This window comes from Lathyrus oleraceus, chromosome 3 (genome assembly GCF_024323335.1).
Source record: "Lathyrus oleraceus cultivar Zhongwan6 chromosome 3, CAAS_Psat_ZW6_1.0, whole genome shotgun sequence".
NCBI classification, from domain to species: Eukaryota; Viridiplantae; Streptophyta; class Magnoliopsida; order Fabales; family Fabaceae; genus Lathyrus; species Lathyrus oleraceus.
In genome coordinates this window covers 314,301,627-314,307,358 of record NC_066581.1, presented here as the reverse complement: position 1 = coordinate 314,307,358, position 5,732 = coordinate 314,301,627, and positions in this window count along the sequence as shown.

Below are 5,732 nucleotides of genomic sequence, written 5' to 3'. Positions count from 1 at the left end.
CATTGAACATAATGATCCAACGCCATCTCCCAATTTTGAATTCCCTGTATTTGAGGCAGAGGAAGATGACGTTGAAGAGATTCCTGATGAGATTACCCGTCTCCTTGAGCACGAAGAGAAGATCATTCAGCCGCATCTCGAAGACTTGGAAACAGTCAACTTGGGGTCTGAGGATTGTGTTCGTCTGGTGAAGATTGGGGCACTTCTTGAAGGGTCTGTCAAGGAAGATTTGATCAGTTTGCTACGAGAATATTCAGATATCTTTGCTTGGTCCTATGAAGACATGCCGGGTTTAGATACAGATATTGTGCAACATTTCCTGCCTTTAAAGCCTGAGTGCGTGCCTGTGAAGCAGAAGCTCAGAAGAACTCATCCAGATATGGCAGTGAAGATCAAAGAGGAAGTTCAGAAGCAAATTGATGCGGGGTTTCTGGTGACTTCTACATATCCTCAATGGGTGGCCAATATTGTGCCTATTCCTAAGAAGGACGGAAAAGTCCGTATGTGCGTTGATTATAGAGATTTGAATAAGGCTAGCCCGAAAGATGATTTTCCTCTACCACACATTGATATGTTGGTAGACAATACAGCTAAATTCAAAGTCTTTTCCTTTATGGATGGATTTTCCGGATATAATCAAATCAAGATGGCACCAGAGGATATGGAGAAGACAACATTCATCACACCTTGGGGAACATTCTGTTATCGAGTAATGCCCTTCGGTTTGAAGAACGCCGGAGCTACGTATCAACGAGCTATGACTACCTTGTTTCATGATATGATGCACAAGGAGATAGAAGTCTATGTTGATGATATGATTGCTAAGTCCCGAACGGAAGTTGAGCATATCGAGCATTTGTTGAAGCTTTTTCAGCGTTTGAGGAAGTTTAAACTTCGCCTAAATCCGAACATGTACATTTGGAGTCCGTTCCGGCAAGTTGTTGGGTTTTGTGGTAAGTGAAAGAGGTATTGAGGTTGATCCTGCAAAGGTCAAAGCAATACAAGAGATGCCCGCACCCAAAACTGAGAAGCAAGTCCGAGGTTTTCTTGGCCGCTTGAATTACATTTCCAGGTTTATATCCCACATGACTGCCACATGTGCGCCGATATTCAAGCTTCTTCGGAAAGATCAGTCTCATGATTGGACCGAGGATTGCCAGAAAGCTTTCGACAGTATCAAAGATTATCTGTCTGAACCTCCGATATTGTCTCCGCCTGTGGAAGGAAGACCTCTGATCATGTATTTGACAGTTCTTGAAGACTCGATGGGTTGTGTACTCGGTCAACAAGATGAATCAGGGAAGAAAGAATTTGCTATATACTACCTCAGTAAGAAGTTTACTGATTGTGAGTCTCGGTACTCTATGCTTAAGAAGACGTGCTGTGCTTTGGCTTGGGCTGCTAAGCGTTTGCGCCAGTACATGATAAATCATACAACTTGGTTGATATCCAGAATGGATCCGATTAAGTATATCTTCGAGAAGCCTGCTTTAATTGGGAGGATTGCCCGTTGGCAGATGTTGTTGTCTGAGTATGATATTGAGTATCGAGCTCAGAAAGCTATCAAAGGTAGTATCTTGGCTGACCATTTAGCGCACCAGCCGATCGAAGATCATCAGTCTGTTCAGTATGACTTCCCTGATGAGAAAATTCTGTATTTGAAGATGAAAGATTGCGATGAGCCTACACTTGATGAAGGTCCGGAACCTGGTTCCAGATGGACGATGGTGTTTGATGGCGCTGTTAATCAATATGGAAATGGAATTGGGACAGTGATCATTACTCCTCAAGGTTCACACATTCCGTTTACAGCAAGGCTAACTTTCAAATGCACGAATAATATGGCAGAGTATGAAGCCTGTATTATGGGACTTGAAGAATGCATTGATTTGAGAATCAAGTATCTTGATGTGTATGGTGATTCGGCCCTGGTTGTTAATCAGATCAAGGATGAATGGGAGACGAATCAACCTGGTCTCATTCCGTATAGAGATTATGCAAGAAGAATTTCAACATTTTTCACAGAAGTTGAATTTTATCACATTCCTCGAGAAGATAATCGGATGGCAGATGCTCTTGCTATGCTTGCTTCCATGATTGTAGTCAGACGGTGGAATGATGTCCCCAATATTACTATGATGCGCTTGGACAGACCAGCTCACATATTTGCAATTGAAGAAGTGAAAGATGACAAGCCTTGGTATTTTGATATCAAGAATTTCCTCCAGAACCAGGTCTACCCGCCTGGGGCATCTGTGAAAGATAGGAAAACTTTGAGAAGGTTGTCAGGCAGTTTCTACCTCAGTGGTGAAGTGTTGTATAGAAATTTTGATATGGTTTTGCTCAGATGCGTGGATAGACACGAAGCAAACCTATTGATGACTGAGGTCCATGAGGGTTCATTTGGTACTCATTCCAATGGACATGCCATGGCTAAGAAGATGTTGAGAGCAGGCTACTATTGGCTGACAATGGAGTCTGACTGTTGCAAATATGTGAAGAAATGTCACAAGTGTCAAATTTATGCGGATAAGATTCATATTCCTCCGACACTTCTGAATGTGATTTCGTCACCATGGCCTTTCTCTATGTGGGGAATCGACATGATCGGCATGATTGAGCCGAAAGCGTCCAACGGACACCGGTTTATTCTCGTAGCAATTGATTACTTCACCAAATGGGTTGAAGCCGCTTCGTACGCAAATGTAACTAAGCAGGTGGTTGTGAAGTTTATCAAGAATCAGCTGATTTGCCGTTATGGTGTGCCAGAAAGGATCATTACTGATAATGGATCTAATCTGAACAATAAGATGATGGATGAGTTGTGCGCTGAATTCAAGATTGCACACCATAATTCCTCTCCCTACAGACCTAAGATGAATGGGGCTGTTGAAGCTGCTAATAAAAATATCAAGAAGATTATCCAAAAGATGACTGTCACGTACAAAGATTGACATGAGATGCTCCCATTTGCTTTGCATGGATATCGTACGTCTGTACGCACTTCAACAGGGGCAACCCCTTTCTCTCTTGTTTATGGCATGGAAGCTGTTCTCCCAGTAGAGGTGGAGATCCCATCAATGAGAGTCTTGATGGAAGCCAAGTTGACTGATGCTGAATGGATTCAGAGTCGTTATGACCAATTGAATTTGATTTAAGAGAAGCGGTTAACTGCCATGTGTCATGGTCAGTTATATCAGCAAAGAATGAAGAAAGCATTCGATAAGAAGGTCAAGCCGCGTGTGTTTCGAGAAGGTGACCTCGTGCTCAAGAAAGTTCTGTCTTTCGCGCCCGATTCCAGGGGCAAGTGGACTCCAAACTACGAGGGTCCATATGTTGTTAAGAGAGCCTTTTCAGGCGGAGCTTTGATGCTTACAACAATGGATGGGGAGGATTTCACTCGTCCTGTGAATTCAGATGCAGTCAAGAGATACTTTGCCTAAAAAAAGTATATGCAAAAGAAAAAACAGAATAGCTCGCTAAGTTGAAAACCCGGAAGGGCGGCTTAGGCAAAAATGAGCGTCTCGGTGGAGGACCCGCAAGGGTAATCCAGGCAAAAATTAGAGACTTGAAAAAAAAGAATATTTGCAACCCGCTAGATTGAGTACCTCACCCTGGGGCAATCTAGGCAAAAATTAGGGATTTGGCAAGTAACTGCATCCTGACAAGACTTTCTGTTTCACCAGCTGTCACTTCGTCAGAGGATCCTCGATTCGTCGTCAAACTGAAGCTTCGAATACATCGAGATTCAAATTGGTAGAGAAAGGATCATTATGTTCAATGTAGCCCTCTTCCAATATATATCACTGATTTCAAATTTGTACAGATCTATGGAGTCTTGCCATTTGCAGGCTACCATTCCATCAAATGAATTTGAGCTTTTATACAATTATTTGCACTCTTATTTGTTTCAATTCAACAAATGTTTTGCATGTTTTAATTGATGAAATATCATTGTTTTTAAACAAATCAAATTTTTCAAAAAAAATTGTTGTTTTAAACAAAGTGAACATTCACAATGTTGAAAGGATACTCAAGAATATCTCAGTGCTCTCCCAAGGGTGGCATGATCTCCAACAGGTAAGACATTTGGTTCATACTCCTGGTTTGGTTGTATCTTCTTTCTCCGGATCTTGTGATAGGGTTGTTCCCCAGCATAGTTGCAAGCAGAGTGTTGTTGAAGACTCAGTTTGCTCCAGCAGCAGTTTTCCCTAGTAGATTTGCTTATGCAGTTAGATTCTACTTAGATGTTGTTCTCCCAATGGGTTGTTCCCCGGAGTTGTTTGGAGTTGCAAAGCTCTTTGTTTCTCAGTTGATGCTGAGATTCCCTGCGGATCTTCGAGATGTTCTCTTGTTCCCTAACAGATTCGTCTTGGTGGCTGTTTTGCCCGTTGTGACTTTCTGTACCCTGGTTGGGTTGTTTGTTGATCCATCATTCAGAGATTTGGTGTTTCTTGATATCTCTGATCCTCTGCTCCCCCAGCAGTACCCGCAGATCTATGCTTTATAGCATGTAGATCTCCGCAGATTGACTTTCCAGTTGGTTTTTCCCCTGGAAGTATAGTACCGGGCGTTTGATTCCTGGACCTGTTTGTGTTAGATATGTCTGTTTTGTCAGCATTCATCAAACATAAATCACGCATATTCATGCATATTCATAAACATTCAAATATTCATGTTGCATTTTTGCCATATATCTTTTGTTTGTTGTCTCCTGTTGGTGGTGCAGATCCCTAATAGATCTCCCTAGCAGATGTCGGGTGTTAAATCTCTCCATATAGAGTCAACCCCATAAGCAGAAAGTGTCTGTTGTCTTTCCTTCTGCAGTTCCCCACTGAGATATATCCTCGTGGATGACGGTTTCTTCCGTTTCCTCCCAACATATATATTGGGATGGATTTTCCTATTTGAGTTATATCCTCATTAGGACGTGTCTTGATTCAGTCTGTCTTTTCGGATTATCCCTGAATTGGCTATTTGTCAACTATCTTGTGCTTCCCAGTGGGTTGTTCCCCAGCGGAGTTTTTCGGGCCTCTACCCTTATACCGGTAGTTGTAAGTCCTATTTTCTTTGCCCTTTCAGCGGAATTGGTGGTTATATACCTTTTATTCCTCGGCAAGAATTGTTGGTTTTCTACCTAGTAGGGGGTAGTCGTAAATCCTATTTCTTACTCTCCAACAGAGTTTGTGGTTTGTTATAAACCTTATTTTTGGTTTCCCGTGCGGATTTGTGATTTGTTCTATCCCCACGCAGAGTTTTTGGTTTTCTACCCCGTATTCGGTAGATGTAAACCTTAATTCATATTTATCCCCACCAGAGTATGGCTATTACCCCGTATTCGGTAGTTGTAAGTCCTATTTCTTTTTCCCTAACCGAGGTAACCTTTGTGGTTCGTTCTGGTTGTTGGTGGATTGTGTGCTGTTTTGGCCCCATCCCCAGTTGAGTTTGTGGTCTTCTACCCCGTATTCGGTAGTTGTAAATCCCAGTTGTTGATTCTTTCTCCTCAGCAGAGTTTGTGCCTTGTGGTACAGTTGTGGATAATTGCCGGATGCTTGCAATTTATCCCCAGCGGGTCTCCTTTCATTTACCCTTGTGTTGGTAATGTTGTTGTTCCCTTTGATTGGTCATCATTATATACCTAGTTTAGTATCTCGATGCCTTTTCTTTTCGGTTGATTTATCCTTTATTAACCCAGTAACCGGTTGTGGATGATCTTCCATGCGAGTATATTA